At 35.9% G+C, this 20,932-nt stretch overlaps 1 protein-coding gene and 1 pseudogene across 7 annotated transcripts in view; both read left to right on the top strand.

Moving 5' to 3' along the window:
- CEP128 (centrosomal protein 128) overlaps positions 1-20,932 on the top strand; it is a 667,241-nt gene that overhangs the window by 478,118 nt on the left and 168,191 nt on the right. The window lies entirely within an intron of this gene.
- Positions 944-20,932, top strand: part of LOC143652665 (ATP-dependent RNA helicase DDX18 pseudogene) — a 22,952-nt pseudogene continuing 2,963 nt past the window's right edge.

The following is a 20,932-nucleotide window of genomic DNA, read 5'->3' as shown; positions in this document are numbered from 1 at the left end:
AATTGGGACATCACCTGAGCCCTTAATAGCTATTTTAGTTTGCTAATGATGCTGGAATGCAGAATACCAGAAATGGATCTGGTATTTATAAAGGGGATTTATTAAGTTACAAATTTACAATTCGAAGGCCATAAAAATGTCCAAACTAAGGCCTCCAGAGAAAGATACCTTGACTCTGAAGAAAGGGCCAGATGGATCTGGGTTTCCTCTGTCACATGGGAAGGCATCTGCTGGTCCGGTCCTTTCTTAGCTTCTCTGGTGCGAACACTGGAGTTCTTCTCTTATCTTCTCTTGTCTTCTATGTTCTGGCTTTTTGATACTGTGGGTCTTTGCTTAGCATCTCATGGGTGGGCTCTGGTTCCTGTAGGTTCTCTTAGTGCCTGGCATCTCCTGGAGCATCTGCATTCCCAAATGTCTGGATCTTGGGTCCTTGCTCTCTGTCAGCACTCCAAGCATCTTCCAATGTCTGAATCTATGTCAGCTCTTTTAAGGACTCCAGTAAACTAATCAAGACCCACCTTGAATAGGCAGAGTCACATCTCCATCTAATCATACAGTCACACTCAGACTTCCGGCAAGATGATGGAATAGGAGAGGCTGTGTTCACCCCAGCTCCATGCAATAATGAGAGGAAGGACTGAAAAATGACTGGGACAGCAGTTCCAACGTATGAGTGATGAGAGAGTCTTTATCTCTACCTAGGAGACTCTAAATGAAAAAGTGGAGATATTGTAATAGAAAGAATGGAGTGAGCGCCACCACAATTCCAGCCTACCCCATCAACCGGCTAGGGAGATTTTCCCTTATGGCTCCACAAACCAGGAATTACCTGGGGGGAACTTGGAAGCTAACAGACTTGCTTTCCTTGCCTACAAAGACTCAATTAGTCAGAGTACAGTTTCTACTCCCCACCACAGGTATCTGGTTTATTTCAGTAGAGACTATGGGGCTTCCTCCAGGAGTTAGGAGAAACCCAGAGTGCTGCTGGTTTGACAACTGGCCAGTGAGAGAGAATTGTTTTGGATTCCGATATCACTCTCCTCCCCCGATGGAGGCCCAGAGACCTCAGGAGTACACAACCGGAGAGGCAAGGGCAAGGAAGCCACCAAACTGTGTGCTGCTACAACCTGCCAGATAATTCCAGATTGGATCTGAGCAGATGAAGTTGAAAAACTCAGTCCCACAGTCCATGATCATCCCAAGTAAGAGTTTGGGGACCACCAGAATCATCAAACACACAAGCGGTGGGCCTGTGCTGGAATTAAATCAGATTTCTAATTAATTTAGCTGATACCTGTAGCCAGGGACAGGTGGTCCTGAGGGGAAGAGGTAGCTCAAGAGTACTATCAGCTGGGAAGGAGTGGAAAGTGCAGTTTGACAAATTGTCTGCCTACCTCTTAATAGAGCTTTAAGGATAGTGGCAATCCCCACAGGACCTGGTTTGGAAGAGAAGGACTGACAAAACAAGTCCAAAAGGGGACTTTCAATGCAAATTGAAATACAAAGCCATAGATGCATAAAGGAAACTAACTTACAAAATAATCTTATTAAGACATTTAGATCCCTGTGTACAGTGGAAAATCATAAAGTGTGTTAAAACTCTTGCAGATATGGTCGAGTCAAATGAGGTAATTAAATCACCTGAGACTCTGAAGCAACTAATCAACAATATTCAGAGCAGCATAAAGATATTAAAATAAGACTGGAAGAGCATAAAGAAGAATTTGACAGAATAAATAACAAAAATATAAGATCTCAGAAAGATTAAAGATACTGCAGATGAAATTAAAAGTATACTAGAGATACACAACAACAAATTTGAAGAGGCGGAAGAAAGAATAAGCAAATTAGAAGATAGGACAATTGAACTTGAACACATAAAAGAACAGGTGGCAAGAAAGATGAAAAAAATGGAATTAGATTTCAGGGAAATGATAGATAACATGAAGCACACAGATATAAGAATTGTTGGTCTCCCAAAAGAATAAGAGAAGTGTGAAGGAATAGGAAGGCCAGTTGAAGAGATAATAGGGGAAAACTTCCCAACTCTCACAAAAGACATAAATACGCAAATAAAAGAAGTTCCATGAACCCCCAATAGAATAAATCCAAAAAGGCCTACTCCAACACACTTACTATTCAGAATGTCAAATATTGAAGAGAAGCAAAAGTCATGAAAGCACCAAGAGAAAAGTGATTCACTACATAGAACCTACATAAGACTAAGCTCAGACTACTCCACAGCCACCATGGATGTGAGAAGGCAGTGGTGTGATATATTTAAGATGTTGAATGAGAATGATTTCCAGCCAAAAATTATTTGTCCTGCTAAGCTGTCCTTTAAAATCAAGGGAGAGATTAAACCTTCACTAAAAAACAAAGGGTAAGACAATTTCCCAACAAAAGATTTGCCCTACAAAAAACACTAAAGTGAGGTCTGTTGACTGAAAAAAAGGAGAGGAAGGTTTGGAGGACAGTACAGAATTGTGAAGAGTAATAGTGAGGGTAACTTAAAGGATTATAAAAAAAGAGGGAAAAGAATATGTAGATCTGATAAATAAATACTAAAGTATAAGATGGTAGATTCAAGAAATGCCTTAACTGTAATAACTCTGAATGTTAAACTCACCAGTTAAAAGATACAGAGTGGTATAATGGATTAAAAAATATGATCCATCTATATGCTGCTTACAAGAGACTTGTCTTAGACCTAAGGATATAAATAGATTGAAAGAGAGAAGATGGAAAAGGGCATTTTCTGCAAATTCTAACCAAAAGAAAGCAGGGGTAGCTATATGAATGTCAGATAAAATTTACTTTAAATGTAAAAATATCACAAAAGACAAGAAAAGATATATATTAATCCTATATGTTAATTAAAAGGGACAATTCACCAAGAAGAAATAGCAATCATAAGTGTTTATGCTCCCAATCAAGGAACTCCAAAGTACCTGAGGCAAGTACTGGCTAAATTCAAGGGAGCAATTGACATTTCAACAATAATAGTGGGAAATTTCAATACACCACTCTTCTCTGTTGATAGAACAACCAGACAGAGGATCAATAAAGAAATAGAGAATTTAAACAATGTGATAAATTAATTGGACCTAACTGATATGGGTAGATCATTACACCCTAAAATATCAGGATATACATTCTTTTCTAGTGCTTATGGAACATTCCCCAGGATAGATCATATGATGGGACACAAATCAGGTCTTTATAAATTTAAGAAGATTGAAGTTATTCAAAACACTTTTTCTGACAACAACAGAGTTATGTTGGAAATTAACAATCACCCAAGAACCAGAACTTTTACAAATATATGGAGATTAAACAACATGCTTTTAAACAATCAGTGAGTCAAAGAAGAAGTGTTTGGAGAAAATGCTAAATATCTGGAGATGAATGAAAATGAAGAGCGAAGTGGGATGATTAACACTTCTGACTTTAAAGCTTATTACAAAGCCATAGTCATCAAAACAGCGTGGTAAGGGCACAAAGATAGAAGTATTGATCAGTGGAACTGAATTGAGAGCATGGAGATTGACCACCAAATTTCTGGTCAGTTGATCTTCAGCAAGGCTCCCAAATCTACTGAATGGGACAGAATACTCTTTTCAATAAAAGCGCTTGGGAAAACTGGATATCAATAGTCGAAAGAATGAAAGAGGACCCATCTTTTATACCTTATTAAAAAATTAACTCAAAGTGGATTAAAGACCTAAATGTAAGAGCCAGTACTATAAAATGTCTGGAAGAAAACATCTTCAGGCCCTAATAATAGAAGGTAGTTTCCTGAACTTTAAACCTAAAACACAAACAATGAAAGAAAAAATAGGTAAGTGGGAGCTCCTCAGAATTCAAAGCTTCTGTGCCTTAAAGGATTTTATGAAAAAGGTGAACAGGGTGCCAGCTCAATGGGAGAAAATAATTGGAAACCATACATCAGATAAAGGTTTGATATCATGTGTACATAAAGAAATTATACTGTTCAACAAGAAAAAATAAGCCAATTATAAAATAGGCGACAGATATGAAGAGACATTTTTCTGAAGAACAAATACAAATGTCTAACAAGCACATGAAGAGTTACTCATCTTCTTTAGGTATAAGGGAAATGCAAATTAAAACCATAATGAGATATCATCCTACAACTGTAAGAATGGCTACCATTAAACAAAAAGGAAACTACAAATGTTGAAGAGGATGTGGAGAAATTGAAACATTTATTCACTGCTGGTGCAATGGTATAATGGTACAGCCATTATGGAAGGCAATTGGTGATTCCTCAAAAAACTAAGCATCAAGTTGCCAAACAACCCAGCAATACCACTACTTGGTATATACCCAGAAGAGCTGAAAGCAGTGACACAGACATTTGCACATCAATGTTCATGGCAATACTTTTCACAATTGCTAAAAGATGGAAACAATCCAAGTGGCTATCAACAGACAGTAGATAAACAAAATGTGGTATATACATATAATGGAATATTACGCAGCATCAAGGCAAAATGAGATCCTGAAGCATATGACACCATGGATGAACCTTGAAGACATAATCCTCAGTGAAATAAGCCAGATGCAAAAAAATAGATACTGTATAATCTTGATATTATGACTCTGACAAAGATGACATGTCAAGTCTCAGGTGAGCCGATGAGTTGCTCTGAATAATAGACCAAGAAGTGATTGGCTTCCAGACAGAAAATCAGTGCAGCTTCCTCTAATGTTTGGCTCTAGTATATGACTTGAAAGAAAATTTTGAGAACAGATGGGGAAATATGGTGCTCTCCTGCCCACATTGCCTTCCCTCCTTCCCCCTTCTTCTCTCTTTCCTTTTTCCCTTCTTCTTTCCTCTCTTTCTTTCTCTTTCTCTATTTCTCTTTTTCTTCCCTCCTTCTCTTCCTAAAAATAAATAAATAGATAAATAAAATAATAAAGGAACAAATAAATAAATAAATAAGTAAAATAACAGGAACTATTTCAACTCCAGTGACCTGGGCACAGTGACCTGGCGTGTGTAACAGTTTCAAACCAGCACATTAGCCTTGGTGCTTTTGTAACTCCATGACTTTATTTATATTTGTCTTTGCCTTGAATACATTTATTCCCAATTCCTTCCACCAGTCATTGCTTTTAATTCCTTTCTATCTTAAGGGCCCAATTCAAATATTGTCTTAATCACTTCATTCAATAGTAATGCCTCCCTACTCCATATTGTAATTAACTTCATTGTTGCCATTTATTTAAACATAACTCATGCTGCCAATTTTTTGTCACATCTCTCCAAATGGATTCTTAGTTCCTGATGGCAGCAGTCATGTTTCACACAATATGAAATACTTTAATGTATTTCTGTAAAATATGAATTGACATTTATTGAATAGGAAAAAATCAGGGTTTTGTTTGGGATGAAAACCATTTTAAAAAAGTAAGACCATTTGGAAATGCATCTCTGGTGTATCTTAGCTGCTACTATTATTATTGAGAAGTGAATAAAATAGTGTTATGTTTATATATAGTTAGTTGATGAAGCTATAGCTTGTTATAGTCATAGCTTGTTATAGTCAAATGTAATTTGCCTTTGAATTTATTGATAAGGGATCTAGGTTGCAAAGTGATAATCTGGCCCATGTCACACAGGTAGAACTGTGATAGGTCTCATTTTTCAGCTTTCATATTCTTACCATTTCTGTGCTGTTGCTCCTCCATTTTTGTCAAGAGGGATAGGATTTGTTCTCCATGAAAATTGATTTTTTCCTAGAAAATGCAAATTGGCATTTTGTAAATATATTAATGAAAATAACAATTATAGCTTACACATTACAGTGCCTCTCTTTTATATCTTAATTATCTAATTAGTCGATTCATATGAAACATTAACTAAAGAGCGTTTGTCATTTCTCAAATCCCTTTACCTTTCCAGTGATCTTAATTTTGTACAAATAAAGAATGGTTAAATTATTACCCTAAAAGCAAGATTTTATTTTAATACTGCATTGTGATATGCATTGCATATTAGCAAAACAGGCTATTTATTAATAATAATAATGATTCTGACTAATCACTTCTTTGATATTCAAGCTTTGCTTTATCATTATTTTGTATCAGTGAGATTTCTGAGAAAAACAATAATATCTTCTGTTTAGTATTGAAAAAAATAGGAATAATGTAGAGAAAACAAAAAAGACTTTATTTCCCTTGACAACTAACACCCCTGTTTTACTAGCTCTTGCCTTTACTTGCTTTTGCAGGTTCTACTCTCTCAGCAAAATCCTTTCTCCTGTGGCTACTTGGGTAGTCCCTAGAGTTTTTCTTAAACGTACATATATCTCTAATCAGTAACACGTAGTGTATTAGATTCCTAGGGTTGCCATAACAAAGTACCACAACCGGGTGGTTTGTGTAGGCCAGAAGTCTGAAATCAAGGTGTCAGCAGGACTATATTGCCCCGGAAGCCTATAGGGAAGACTTCTTTGTTTCTTTCTGGCTCTGGTGTTTGCCCACAGTCCTTGGTGTTCCTTGGCTTGCAGCGGCATCACTCCAGTCCCTGCTTCCATCTTTGCTTGCCTTCTCCCTATGTTTTTGTGTCTCTGTATCCAAAACTCTCTCCTTTCTTTTATAAATACACGTCATTGGATTTAAGACCACCCTAAATCCAAGATACTTTGATCTCAAAATTCTTAACCAACTCTATTTCCAAATAATATATTCTGAGATTCCTGATGGACATGAATTTTAGGACATTATTCAACCCACTGCCTGGTGTGAGAGCACTCTGCTCCTTTGCTGGAAGTTCACTTATTTTTGCCAGGGGCTACTGCTCCTACCAGGTGTTGCTGCTTGTGTTGAATACCAGTGCCCTTTGGACTGCATATTGCAATGTATTCTAAGTACCACCACCATTGTTAAGCTCCATTGCATAAGTGGGCTGTGCCCCGCATTTGCAGAGGACTCAGAACTGTTCCTGCTGACTGCTGTGAGCCTTCATTAATAATGGGCCCACCATCACCCATTGTGTTCTGTACTCCCTAGTGGCACCCCTTTTGATTCACTGGAAACTTGTGGGACCAAACACCATTCTTTTGAGTTTATCACATTAAGGTAAGTTCCCTAAAGCAGTGTTGCTTGTCTGTCCCTACCTGCCACCCCCTCCATGACAAGATTTTAATAATTTTACTGAAACATCTTCTACAAGTTTTATTTAAATTCCTATCTCTTCTTAAGTCACTGATATTTCTTGTTGCTTTTCTGGACTGACAGTAAATTCTAATGACACATTATTAAGAATGACATTTTCTTGAATGCTAAGGCTTTGTTATTAGGCCAAGCTTATAACCCCCTTCTTTTCCTTAGATATTTTTTTTCCTGTCTTTCAAGCAAGTTGGCTCCTACCAGGTCCTTCTCTACCCACTGCTCAGATTTGCCTGGGGTAATGTGAATGCAGTACTCTGTGGCTTTAGTTCAAGTTAGGAACAGCATCCTATGGCTTCACATATCCCCCATCCTAAGCATAGATTACTAAATTGAGTTGAATTATTCAATTCTAATGGGCAAGGTTTTCTGATATGGCTATTTTCATTATTTACAGCAGAAATTTCTTTTCGCTCTTGGGATAAATGTTGTTGAGCTGGAAGAAATTCTCTGTTTTTTTTGCCTTTTAACAGTGTATTCATTTTAGATATAGAAAGCACTCTTTTACTGCCATAAATATTTGTTTTTTTAAAATTAACATATCATTCCATTCTACATATACAATCAGCAATTCTCAATATCATCACATAGTTGCATATTCATCATTTCTTAGAACATTTGCATCTATTTAGAAAAAGAAATAAAAAGACAACAGAAAAAGAAATAAAACGATAACAGAAAAAAAAAGATTATACATACCATACCCCTTACCCCTCGCTTTCATTTATCACTAGCATTTCAAACTAAATTTATTTTAACATTCGTTCCCCCTATTATTTATTTTTATTCCGTATGCTCTACTCGTCTGTTGATATGGTAGATAAAAGGAGCATCAGACACAAGGTTTTCACAATCACACAGTCACATTGTGAAAGCTATATCATTGTTCAATCATCATCAAGAAACGTGGCTACTGGAACACAGCTCTACATTTCAGGCAGTTCCCTCCAGCCTCTCCACTACATCTTGAACAACAAGGTGATATCTACTTAATGCGTAAGAATAACATCCAGGATAACCTCTCGACTCTGTTTGGAATCTCTCAGCCATTGACACTTTATTTTGTCTCATTTCACTCTTCCCCCTTTTGGTCGAGAAGGTTCTCTCAATCCCTTGATGTTAATTCTCAGCTCATTCTAGGGTTTTTTCTCAATCCCTTGATGCTGAGTCTCAGCTCATTCCAGGATCTCTGTCCCACATTGCCAGGAAGGTCCAAACCCCTGGGAGTCATGTTCCATGCAGAGAGGGGGAGGGTGGTGAGACTGCTCTTTGTGTTGGCTGGAGAGAGAGGCCACATCTGAGTAACAAAAGAGGCTCTCTTGTGGGTAACTCTTAGGCCTAGATTTTAAGTAGGCTTGACCTATCCTTTGTGGGGTTAAGTTTCATATGAACAAACCCCAAGACTGGGGGCTCAGCCTATAGCTTTGGTTGTCCACACTGCTTGTGAGAATATCAAGAATTCAACTTGGGGAAGTTGAATTTCACCCTGTTCTCACCATTCCCCGAACGGGGCTTTGCAAATACTTTTCCACTCACTGGTCAAATCACTCTGGGATTCATTGGGGCATCACTCTGGACAAACCAACAAAATCTCATGTCCTATCTGAGATTCCAAGTACATATGGCGTTCAATCAAATTGTCTACATAAGTTATATTAGGAAATGCAGTAGTCAAAATATAAATTTTGTAACAAGTAAATATTTTTTGCTTTAGTCTCACACATAAGGTGACATTTTAAAATATTAATTGCCATTATTTTCAGCGCCCTGCAATAATGACATTCCTTTGTTCTTCCTCATGCAAAAAACATTTTTAAAATTTGTACATTGTACATTTCACTATTATTGTACACTCTAGGCATTCCTAGATTATACCATTTCAATCTTTAACATCTATCTTTCTTTCTGATTTCATTTATGTCCCCAGCCCTCCTCCCTCTATCATTCTCACATGCAGCTTCATTCAGTGTTTTAACATAATTATATTACAGTTAGGAAGTATGGTGCTGTCCATTTCTGAGTTTTTGTATCCAGTCCTGTTGCATAGTCTGTATCCCTTCAGCTCCAATTACCCAATATCTTACCCTATTTCTATCTCCTGATGGTCTCTGTTATCAACGAAATATTCCAAGTTTATTCACTAATGTTAGTTCATATCAATGAGACCATACAGTATTTGTCCTTTAGTTTTTGGCTAGTCTCACTCAGGATAATGTTCTCAAGGTTCATCCATGTTGTTACATACTTCATAAGTTTATTCTCTCTTAAAGCTGCATAATATTCCATTGTATGTATATACTACAGTTTGTTTAGCCACTCGTCTGCTGATGGACATTTTGGCTGCTTCCATCTCCTTGCAGTTGTAAATAATGCTGCTATAAACATTGGTGTGCAAATGTCCGTTTGTGTCTTTGCCCTTATGTCCTCTGAGTAGCTACCTAGCAATGGTATTGCTGGGTCATATGACAATTCTATATTAAGCTTTTTGAGGAACCGCCAAACTGCCTTCCACAGTGGTTGCACCATTTGACATTCCCACCGACAGTGAATAAGTGTGCCTCTTTCTCCACATCCTCTCCAGCACTTGTCATTTCCTGTTTTGTTGATAATGGCCATTCTGGTGGGTGTGAGATGATATCTCATTGTGGTTTTGATTTGCATTTCTCTAATGTCCAGGGACATTGAGCATCTCTTCATGTGCCTTTTGGCCATTTGTATTTCCTCTTCTGAGAAGTGTCTGTTCAAGTCTTTTTCCCATTTTGTAACTGGATTGTCTGTCTGTTTGTTGTTGAGTAATATTTGTTTTAAGCTGTACAGAATTTTAGTTCAGCAAGCATTTATTCTGTTCAGACTTTACACCAGGTATTATATCATAGTATGAAAGAGTAGAAAGACAGACTCTCTACCCATGACAGGGCACACAGTCCAAAGCAGAGAGAGAGAAATAATTATAATGCAACATCAATAATTTGTAACTGAATAATAAGTTACTGGGAAAACTGGCACTTTATACGTTAAAAGACAGGAGGGTCCCAGATGGAAAAGATACCTAGGCCCTGTGCTAAAAAATATAAACATCAACCTTTGCCAAGAGGGAACCACAAGTATTATTTATGTTTAGAGGATTACTATAAAGATTAAATTAAAAATAAGGATTTAAGTGGGTATTTGCAATTGTCCAGAGGAGAAATGACAAGGATCTGAATTAAAACAAGGGTAGTTCTGCACAAGGGATAAATGCCAGAGATACAAATGGTAAATGGTTCAAGGTGTGTTAGTACTTGGTATGATTGCAGGGAGAGGGGAGCTATCAAAAATGACTCTCAAGTTTCTACTTTGGCTGTCTGGGTGGATGGATGATGGTATCATTAGGTGTGATAGAAACTGCAGGAAAAGAGAACTAAACTTGGAAAATTATGTTTATGGAGAACTTATATATTTTAATTCTCATAATAATAGCTCTTCAAAGTAGCCATGAATCAATTCTTAAATAATATAAATAATTTAATTGAGGCAATTAACTAGGCATTGACAGAGCTAGGTGTTTCTAAGTGCCCAAACTCATGCACTTAGATTTTTGGAGGTAGGGGAACAGAGATAAGTTCAGACTTTGATGTTGTATTTGAGGTTCTCTCAAGATATCTAGATCAAGGCTGCTACAGACAATTAGAATTTGGGACTTCAACTCAGAAAAAATGTGAGCTCTTTTGGGAGGGCAGGTTTGGGAGCTGTTTATATATGAGTACTTGTAAAAGCTGTGTTCATATTGTGATTGTCCAGAGGCCAAGTGTAGAGTAGGAAAAGAAATCTAATGTTCCTTCCATGGAACCTTGGTCAGAATCAACTTTTTAAGAGGATGACTAAAGAAACTGAACCAGGGAACTATAAAGAGAAGTTAGGTTTCAAAGAGATAATGGAGATAATGTTAAGAAATGACATAGGAAAAAATTTTGAGGGAGTGGGCCATAGTAGCCTATGCAACAGCGAAGTAAAGCTGCAGAAATAATTTCAAATGTCCATTGGACTTATCAGCAGACAACTGGTAGTGGTTTTAAGAAAAGATGAGATAATTAAAAAAGAAAGTTTATCCTCCATCTCTGTTCGATTCCACTTATCACTAATGGCATACTTTATGTTCTAGGAAAGAGAGATGAAGGTAGTTCCTGTGTACCAGAATTAAATTTGTTTGCTCTGTGATTTAGCCACTTGAACTAACAAATCACAGAGAGATCTATCACATTTGGAATATAATATTATTACTGTAGGGCGGGCTACGGTGGCTCAGCAGACAGAGTTCTCGCCTGCCATGCCAGTTACCCGGGTTCAATTCTTGGTTCCTGCCCATGTAAAAAAAAGTGTTATTACTGTAAATACTTTTTAAAATAAAATAACAAAGATGTTTTCATAGGCCCAGCAATGGTAGTTAGAAACAATGCTTTGTTTTTGAGCTTACTATAAATTTTGTGCAGCAAGTGCTTTCTTTGGAAAAGCCCATGAGAAAAGTCACTTTCTGTAAGAAAGAATGTGATTATGTGTTACTTGCTTTTGTAGTTGGAGAGACTTAAACTTTCATTGTGTGTTCTTCACTCCTAACAGCAGGTAATAATCACTGGTTAGCAATTTGTACCTATTCCAGTCTAAAAGCACAACCCTCCATCAGAACTATTACTTGAAAGAATGAGGAAGTTTGCATTCTTTTCCCAACTTGCCTTCTTTATCCCACAAAAGCAAGTCCTTATAGAAAAATGGAAATCAGCTGTTTCTAAGACATACAAACTAGGAATATGATTTCCAATAAAGTATTGATTTAAGCAACTTGTATTAGAGCAAAAGAATTTGGGTGGCCTACATATATCTTTATAATAATAAATGTCAACAATAAATATATTTAAGAAGGACATAGAATATTTTATTGTCTTTCAATTGTAGTAGAGACAATGAGTTGACTTCAAACACAGATTGCTGGGGAGAATTCCAGTTGTTTTAAACTTGTGTTTTATTCTTCTCCCATATTTGTCATTTGAATTGCGTGTAAATACCCATCATGCTGTCAGTGGAACATATTGGTGTTACTTGCTTCAGCAGTTCTCCTTTGGTAATTTATCTCATATGTTTGCTAGCTTTTTCATAATTTTTTTGTCTGAACTCAGCTTCTGAACCATATCTTGTATATGTCTGCCAGAATGGAGATCTTTTGAGTTATTTCTGTACAGTAACTTCATAATCAAAACCATTTCAGCTATTTGCAGGTAAAAATGAGTTCAAATCTCATTTGTGAAAACAGAGAGAAGAACATAATTTTAATATAGATGTGGTTCTTTGTTTAGACACCATTTTCTAACTCAGTCTACTGTATTGACAAATGGAACTGCTGAACATAGTACATGGAACAATAACCATACATACATGCTGTAAGGGAGGATCCATTCCTTATCTCTTCCTGCTTCTGGTGGATGCTGGCATTCCTTGATTTGTGGTTTGTATCACTCCAATCTCTGCTTTTATGATCATATTGCCTCTCCTCTTCTGTCTGTGTCTCATCTCGTTCTGCCTTCTCTTGTGAGAACACACGTGATGGCATTTAGGGCTCACCCAGATAGCACAAGATAAATTCCTCAACCCAAGATCCTTAATTTACTCACACCTGAAAATTAAATGATATAGACCTGATCTGGTAAAAATGTGAGAGTTTCTATCAGGAATAGTTTCTTTGCATTCAGTAAACATTTGTTTAATGTCTTCAGTGAACATCTATTTAGTGTCTTCATACATTTCTTGAGTGTCTGCGATGGACATTGTGTAGAGTACCACAATGGTGGGGAAAAAAAGTAAACACAGCCTTGACATATAATAGAACTTATAGCTTCACCTCATTAGGTGAAGGTGAGGGTAAAACAGGCAGGAAAACAAATGATCTAGAATATCTGGATTGGAAATTTTAGAATAATATATCACTGTCCAGATCTCTAACATCACTGAGACTATTGAGATTTAAGAGTGAAGAACTTGAAGTCCAGAGGGGTTAATTAGTTTTGCTTAAGGCCATTTAACTCAGCAAAGCCGTGGCTAATCAATTAGTGACTGCTGTTTGCTTTACTAATGGACGTCTCAGTGATTGACTTTGATCCATGAAAAGTTAACTGAGACACAGTGAACTTTTAAGTTGAGGAGTTATGTATTTGGTAGTTTAGGAAAATGTATCTAGACTTGTTGTACAGAATGCATTAGAGGAAAGAAAAACTGGAATAATAGCCCCCTAAAGAAGAGTAGTCAAGAGTTTGGTGGTACATATTCGCTTGAGTGCATTCATTCAACAAATATTTATTTGGTTTATTCTCTGCCAGGCTCTAGGGTGGGGTTTTATGGCAGAATGGTGAGCAAAATGAAGACTCTATTCTCCCTTCATGGAGCCTGTCATCTATTTGGGAACATAGTTTTAATCTGAAGATTCCGTAAATAGATATGGCAAAGAGCATGGCACCTCTACAGAGAGTAGTATTTGGCAGTGTACTGATCTCTTATGGCTGCTATAACAAAGTACCCCATGCTTAATTCCTTTATAATATTTATCATATTTAATACTTATAAATATTATAAATATAATTTATAATATTTAAAGATCCTTCTGATCATTTTGGGTTTACCTGTAAGCCAAAATAATCTCTTTATTTTAAGGTCAGTTGACTAACAACCTTAATTCCATCTTCACCCTTAATTTCTGCCTTGTCATGAAATTTAATATATTCACAGGTTCTAGGGATTAGAATGTGGACAACTTTGAGAGGGTTATTAATTTGCCTACCACAGGACAGGCCAGGTCATGTTAAGACTTTGGTTTCATTCTAAAAGCACTGATATGTCCTTGCATATTGGATAAGAATATGGACTTTGGAGTCAGACAATCCTGGATTCAAATTTTGCCTCTTTCTTTTAGTAATTGTGAGATTGTTCTAGGCTTGGGATGTATCACTGTCCTTATGCAGGCTACATTCTAACTACTGGAAATAAATCTTTATGAATTTTCCTTAACACTGTGCACAAGAGCTGTGTTTTATTCATTGTTTTATAGCTGGTACCTAAATCTGGCACATATAGGGTGTCTTTATGGAATTAGATTGATGAGAATATTATGGAAGTGATTGAATTGCATGAATAAATGAACATAGTGTGTTATTCTTTTTGGGAATAAGAGAAAATGCAAATTTCTCTGAGCTTTGTCAATTCCTGAACTTCAGAATCAAAGATCAGCCTTGTGGACCTTCACTTATTGATCTAAAAAGCCACTGAATCATATATAGAAACTGGTGTCAATAATAGTGTCTTTGAATATGAAGAACAAAAATGTATATACATTGTTATTAGTATATAGACTCATGGTAACTTTAATGTTTGAATTTTATCTTGTATGTCTCTTCATTCTTTAGGCTAATCATTTTCATTCCAGCAGTAAGGCATTACATTTTTTACTTCTGAAAATTTTGCATTCTTTTCCTTTCATTGTCCTGAGAGTTATTTCTATTTATAATGAAATTGTTATAGATTCCTTTAATAGTTTTTGAAGTTAGATGGTATGCTGGTTTGAACCTGTTATGTACCCCAGAAAAGGACATATTGTCTTAATCCATTCGTATGGGTGCAAACCTTTTGATTAGGTTGTTTCAACTGAGATGTGACCCACCCAACTCATGGTAGATCTTAATCCTTTACTGGAGTCCTTTATGAGAGGATAAAAGGCAGAGAAGTTTGGAGGAAACAGAGAAAGAAATACATAGAGCTTGAGAGAACAGGAGCTGAAAGCAAGAAAACCCAGGGGTAAAGGACTGACAGATGCTGGCCACGTGACTTGCTATGTGATAGATGAACCCTGGATGTCAGCATCCTTTCTTCAAACAAGGTATCATCCCAGCAATGCCTTAATTGGGGCATTTTCATGGCTTTAGAACTGTGAATTTGTAAACTAATAAATTCCCATTATATAAACCAGCCTATTTCCGGTATATTGCATTCCAGCAGCTTTAGCAAACTGAAACATGACAATGCATTTTTTGTTATGTTCATGGTGACGTGTGCGTGCACATCTGTATGTTGTATACATAAGGCATATGCATATCTTTCAAAGGGAGGTGATAAATAATCCCCTATTTTTGGACATTAGGGCCTTTAGAATTTGGGCTATTATAAATTACAAAACAATGACAATCTTTGCACATATATAATTCTGTACATTCATTATTACATTATTGATAATGGAGTTCTTTTCTCAAAAATATGACTATTTTTAAATCCCCTATAAAGAGATAAAAATTACTCTTCAGAAAGTGGACATTGTGTGTTTCTTTCTCATTTGCCCGTAAGTAATAAATAGAAGCTCAAATGAAAATCTTATGGAAAATTAGATGTTTGCAATGTTTGTAAAATCTTAATATTACCTTATGGCATTGCCCTGACAGTGACTTTTTGTGATCCTAGATTATCACAGTTATTTCTTTTTTATTACTTTGCATCTAGTTTGGGTAACCTATTTGCATCATATTGATAAATCTCTATACAATAAAAACTTGAATAGATTCTGCCATGAAAATATGTGAATTTAACAAAAATAATTGTTTATTGGCTTAGGGAACTGGAGTTGTCTGTATAATTTGGATGGAATGTATGCTTTATGGTAACAGGTCAGACTCCTATTGTAACTTGTGATTTTTGATATATGACAGTTTCTAACAAAAGCAGATTTTGGAGTGTTTCTTAAGAATTTCTTTTTCATATGCTAAAGATTCTTTCATAAAGAATTTTTGTAAAATACTATTCTAATGAATTACCCTCAATTTCTAAAGCTATAGAAATTTTAAATATTCAGTATTATGTCAGTTTGCTCTATCCTAATCTTAGTAAAAACAAGAATTCATTTCTAATTACTTAATAATAATCATCTTAGATAATTTACAAGGAATTGCTTTCAGTTTATAGAATCTCATTTTCTTTATAATCCAATGTCATGTAAAAGAAAATATTCACCTTAGTTTGTAAAACTAAGTAATATTTCTGAGTAATATTTGATATTTTTGTCAGCCTTTAAACCACCAATGTAGATGTAGCAAATACATCTCTTATATTTGCTGCAGAACAAAACTGAACAAATCAGAAGGGACTATTCCACGCTTAATAGTATTGTTTTTTTTTTTTCTTTTGAGGATAGGCAATAGCTATATGAAAATACTATCTAAATAGGTTTTGATTTAGTTTCCTAGGCTACTGAAAGCAATATACCATGAAATGGTTCTACTTGAACAATGAGAATTTATTCACCTTTGGTTAAGAGTCTGGGAAAATGTCCAAATCAAACATCATCAAGGCAATGCATTCTTCCTGAAGACCCGCTGCTGGTGATCCTTGGTTTCTCTGCAACATGGCAAGGTGCCCGGTGGCAGCTGCTAGTCTCTTCCTTCTCTTCTGTGTTTCTTTGATTTCAACTTCTTGCTTCTGTGGCTTTCCCTTTCTAGTTATATATTAATTCCATGTATAAAGGAATCCAGTAAAAGGGTTAAGGTCCTCTGAACCCCTGAAAGACATGTTCTTTTGGAGTCCTTTATGAGAAGATAAAATAGAGCTCACCAAAAATTTGTTGGTTTCACATGGAGTATGCAGGATTCCAAACCATTCAGACAAAAGAACTGTCCATAGATCCTTCCTATTTCTCATCCTGACTCGCATTGAACTGTCTGACTGGATCCGTGTTCAAGTAAACCCTCTTATGGAGCACTGTTCTCTGGGAACTCACTTTCCAGAAGCTCAGAATTTTCCAAACCATCAATTTCAGGTTTGTTTGTGCCCAAGAATTCATCCTCAACTTATCCCCTTCCTATTGTATTTATATGTATTTATTCTGTTTATGAAGGAATCCAGTAAAAAGATTAAGACCCATCCTAAATGAGGTGGGTCACATCTTAACCGAAGTAGCCTCATCAAAAGATATTACTTACTGTGGGTCCACACCCGGAGGAATGGATTACATTTAAGGACAGGTTTTTCCTGGGTACATACAGCTTCAAACCATCACAGGTTTCATGGGAAAAGAAAAATAAAGTATACTAAGTTTTTATGCAGGCTGACATATCTTTAAGAATTTATAAGTTAGTTGAATTTTTTATCAGAGTTTCTTGTTTGGGTCAATGAATAACAAAACCACATGATTAAAATACATTAAATTCAATCTTGATTGAATTGACTTGTCTACTTGAAGCCAACTCAAAGTTTTAGCTGCTAGGGTACCTAATTGTCTTGTTGTTCCTGGAGCTATAGATTCCCAGAAATATGTGACTCAAAGTTACAGGTACTCATATTGAGTTGGTGACCTATGAAAAGGAAAAAAAAGCGGGGGGGCAAAATCCTCAAGCCAATTAAAATCAACATGCAATTATAACCATGTAGAAAAACTTCTGCATAAATCCTAGGCCTATGAAAACTATACCTCATGTTGATGTTTTTTGTTTGTGTGAAAGAATTTTACTCAGACCATTCATTTAATGAACTGTTTCTAAAAAGTTAAGCATTAGTGTGTTAAGGATTAACTTTGTCTTTTAAATTTGAGAACCCTTTCTCAGAAGAACCTTTTTGGCATTCTACTCATGAAATATAAAAATATATATAAATATATACATAAAAACTTTTCCATTATTTCAAGAAAGCAAAAGAAATTTAATTTCCCAAATGTCCGCTGTGCTAGATATTTAACACACCATGCATTTACTCTTCACCACAACCTGCAAAATACGTATGCTTAGGTGGATTTTTCTAAATTAAGAAGCCATCCTCAGAACTTAGCTTATAAAAGGCCACACAACACATCTCCAAGCCAGTATTAGAATTCAGGTGTCCCTGAGAAGTCAAAACCCAATTTTCCCTGTTGTTAAATAATAAAATGTCAAAGTCGTTTTTTGAGAAAGGAGTAAATTTTAGGAGCTATTGTATTAGTCAGGAATCTTGGTCAAAGTGACATTTATTGAAAACTGGCATAAGGGGACGTCATGGGAGAAGGGTGGTATCTATTGGCTTGGGAACTAGACATACAAAGGTAGTCTAGCGTTGGCACATTTGAAATCTAACTCCCTCTGTCTATCATTCCTTTAACATTTAAAGCTTCCCTGTATGTTAACTTTATTCTCATTCAGGCTCTAAGTGGTGACAACATGGTCCCAGGAGCTGTAGGTTCACATCCTACCATCTTAGAAAGTGAGAGTTTCCTTCCCAGCACTTCCAGTAAAAGTCCTGGGGCTGATGCTCTTTGATTTTGGTTTACTTGATTGTATGCCCTTAAACCATTTCCTGTGGCCAGAAGGGTATGATTCTCTCTGTGACCTGGTTTTGGTTATTTGTCTGAAGCTTAAAGAAAACAGTGGTGTTGGCCCCACCAGAACATTATAGCCAGAGGAAAAAAAAAAAACAAAATCTGGACACATCTTTAAGGAAAAGGGGGAAATGAATCCCAGAAAGGCAAAAATAACAACTGTCCATTACAGCTGTATTTTACATTGGGAGTTTAGACTTTTAAAGCCATGTACATTCAAATTTTGAAATCGCTTTAAATGTGCTGAAAGATGTTCTGTTATCAGCTTTTATTGCATGCAACCATTTTTTGCAATATTTTTTTCCTGATTTGATACTATGTCTAAAGACATGAGAATCGAACTAAATAAAATGTACATTATGTGGCAAATTCAAGAGGATTCTTTTAAACAGATATCTATAATGCTTCCAAGTATGAGAAAGGAAAGTATTTATTGTGGCTATTTACTATTTAGGTTAACAGGTACATCAATTTATGTTTCTAAATAAAACCTCAAGCTCATGTCCAAATTCATGTATTTGCTATTCAAATTGAATGTTCCCCTTTGGAGGTTATTTTGATTTATCAAACCACCATAAGGGTCTGTAAAAATGTAAAGTTCTCTGATTTTCTGTCTTTGTGATTTAAACTTTTTCACTAGTACGCTTCACTAGTTCTCCTGAGAGCTAAACTGCCTGCAGTAGATCTGTACGAAGACTTTGAAAGTGGATTAAACACACACAGCCTGACCAAGGTAAATGTGTTAGGTTACTTGGAAAACTCTTAAGGGAAATTGAATGCAGTCTCTCGTTTGGGATTTTCATTTTATAGCAAGTAGGATTATTGCTTTAGTTCCATTATGCCGAACACCAAACATCAGACACTCTTTTGTCTTTATTAAAGCTTTTTTTAAATGAAATTCTATTTGAGTATTTTCATCTCTCTCATTTTATTCTCTTCTCAAAATTGTTCTTGAAATGAATACTTTCAAATATTTATCTTAGCCCAATCTGAAGAAATATATTATTTATTGCACTTATGATATTCATTTAATGTTCTATTTACTCATGAATTTACCAATCACTTGTTAGTAGAACACCTACAATGGGCCCTACAGTATCCTGCAAGCTGCTATTTATTAGTAATGTGGTGCTGTATGCAGGTGAATATTATAGGTGATTGATTCTTCTTAAGCCAGGATATTTGTCATAATTAAATTTTAAAAAATTGAAGGTCTGAGGGTCTTTTAACAAGGTCCTTACTTATCCTTATTTTTCCTGTTGTTCTTTAACAGAGTATACTGAACATTATTTAATGACTTTGGACAGTTGTTCTCAGTGTTGATAATTGTAGTCCAATGCAATATTTGTCCTCAAAATCAACTAAGAATATATCACTATTTGCTGCTATACCACTGACTCTACACCAGCATATCCTATGTTTCTTCCCTTACTTTTGTGCTTTTTTCAACAATCAGGGTGCTTTCTGTTAGCAGTTATCTACATTCTCCATGTGCCCAAGTCAGATTTGCAGCTCTCCATGTACTATGATATAGCAAACACCTGGTCAGAATTGTATGGATTACAAAAGTCACTAAGTTCTGAAAAAGACCCCGAAGGTTTGACCTGTGAATAACATGTACAATTTTAAGATGCATAGACTTTGGAGTATCATTCTCCCTGACCCTCAAAGTCATGTACATATGTGTGGTGGAGAAAGCTAAAGTGTGGTATCTTTGGAGAGGGGAGATTGCTTTCTATTTTGAACACTCTATGAAAATTGAAACTGCTAGGGTATGTAACAGCTAGAGAAGGCACACAGTATTTTGCTCATTTTTAAAAAATCATTTTGTTTTTTTAGATGGGTATTTTCTAAATGGAAATTAGGGACCTATAACTTAAATGAGATCTGTCAGTAGTTATTCAAAAATGCAGTTTGTTGATTCATAGTAGGGAAAGAGACGTTGGACTTAAGCCCTTAGTACCCTGTTGTTTTGGTTGTGATGTGTGTTTCCCCAGCTGCTAAACACATAAACTTAAATTCAAATTGGATTTTGATTTCTTGATTTCCTAGGAACCAGAAATTAAATTCAATCAAAATTAAGATAAAAAGTGAAGGACCAGTAAGTACCTACTGATGAAAGAAGACACAATTAATAGTTCCTGTATTAGTTTCCTATTGTCACTATAAAAAATTACTACAAACTTGGTGGCTTAAAACAACACAAAAATCTTTGACAGTTCTAGAGGTGAGAAATCCAGCATCAGTTCTGGTAGGCTAAAGGGAAAAAGTATCAGCAGGGTTGATTCCTTCTGGACACTCCAAAGAGAAAATCTGTTTCCTTTCCTTTTTAGTTTCTAGTGACTCTGTATTCCTCAGCGTTTGGCCCCTTACTCCATCTTTAAAGTG

The sequence above is a fragment of the Tamandua tetradactyla genome, chromosome 12, assembly GCF_023851605.1.
Source record: "Tamandua tetradactyla isolate mTamTet1 chromosome 12, mTamTet1.pri, whole genome shotgun sequence".
Classification (NCBI taxonomy): Eukaryota; Metazoa; Chordata; class Mammalia; order Pilosa; family Myrmecophagidae; genus Tamandua; species Tamandua tetradactyla.
The sequence above is the reverse complement of the archived record's forward strand: the minus strand, read 5'-3'. Positions and strand labels throughout refer to the sequence as shown.